Source organism: Xyrauchen texanus, chromosome 14 (assembly GCF_025860055.1).
Source record: "Xyrauchen texanus isolate HMW12.3.18 chromosome 14, RBS_HiC_50CHRs, whole genome shotgun sequence".
Taxonomy (NCBI): domain Eukaryota; kingdom Metazoa; phylum Chordata; class Actinopteri; order Cypriniformes; family Catostomidae; genus Xyrauchen; species Xyrauchen texanus.
Window position 1 is genome coordinate 15,122,593 of NC_068289.1, and position 1,688 is coordinate 15,124,280.

The window sequence follows — 1,688 nt, forward strand, 5'->3', positions numbered from 1 at the left end:
CTATGGGTCTCTTTACATACAGTATGTCAAACGTACAAGCTGTTTATATGAGTTTTATGAGGTATTTATTTGTTGCTTGCATCAAACTTTCTGAAGGAAATGGCTTCTCTGGCCAGTGCATTACATATGGCTGGAATGAAGCCCTGCACTGCTGAAAATCCTTTTATTGCAGTATTTATGTCATGTTTTCCAGTAAAAAAATCTGCACATCCTTAAAACGAAATAGATAAACAAGAAAAAGCAAGAATGTGGGAGATAATAAGCTTATATCTTGAGAATATCTTGAATTAACTAATTAACTATCCTTTTCTCTCCTCTTTAGCAAATTTGTCTTGTTTAAAGGATAAACTTTAAAAAATGTTGTAAGACTTTTGCTAAACACAAAGATTGGGTTAGAAAACCCCAAAAGAGTGACTGAAAACAAGTCTTAGAGAGGGGATGGTAAATTGGGCGATGCTAACTTTGTTTATTTACACACACTGTCAGCATTGTTGTTTGACGTAACAAGCCACAAGGTTTGCATGCCACAATAAATTTGTATGATGCAATTCATAAGTGCATGAGAGAAGCCTTTTCACAGTGGCACACATTCATGTGAACTTAAGTCGTTTTAAAACTAAACAGGGCAAATTCTCACATGAACAAACGTCTCTCATAGCGCTCATGAATCACATCAGATGTGAAGATTTTCACTGAAAAAAGGTGCTTTTTAGCTTTAAAGTGCTACTACTATCCACTGCCATTGTATTGAAAAGTCTGACCTTTTGAGTTCCGCTTAAAGAAAGTCAAACAGGTTTGGGATGACATTGAGTAAATTATGACAGAATTATAATTTTTCATAAAATTTGCCATCAATATTTGGGTGAACTATTCCTTTAAGCTGAATTCACCCCTTAATATGTTATGCAGAAGTAAATGTATCTTGTTTTAAGGATGTTTTATTTTTACTAGAAAACATGACAAATACTGGTTAGGCAAATTATTTTTGCAAAGTTTAGATTTCTTTTTGTGTACACCGCTATTTATAAATAAATAATTAAACACTGTGAAATGGAAATCCACCCTTATGGAGAGAAACCTGCAGAGAACAGACTTGCTCAGGAACTACATGCCGGTTTCACAGTGAGCGTGGAGGCCTAAAATAGCCACAGTCACAAGGGGGGTCAGAACTACACAGTATAACAAGAGAGTAGCCTGACCGCAATGCAACTTTAGCCAGAATCGGGGCTTAGCTTTTGCCTTTGTTATACCGTTCACACGCAATCCATATCAACTACAGCACCTTAATGGGGTCAGGCATCAAGGAAGCTGCAGCACTTAATAAAGCAAAACTAGTGAGACCAAGCAGGCAACTATCACTGTGGCATTTTAAAAGCATGCCAAACACTCAATTGGATTATATTTGTAGACTCAAACTTTCACCTACAAAGATCTCATGGCTGCAATAATAAGTGGAACATTTGGAAAATGAATATCCATGACATCGTTCCCTCGTTCATTCTGTGATGGTTTGGATTCATTTTCATTTTGTTCCATCTGGTATATCAAATGATCCAAAATGACGTCCTTTTTTGAAGCACAAAATCACTTGCGGAGTCTGGTAGGCAACAACTTGAAAACTTCCACACATAATTGCATGTTTGGTTTTATTTAGGTCAGTGGTTCCCAGCTGGTAGGATGTGACCCCA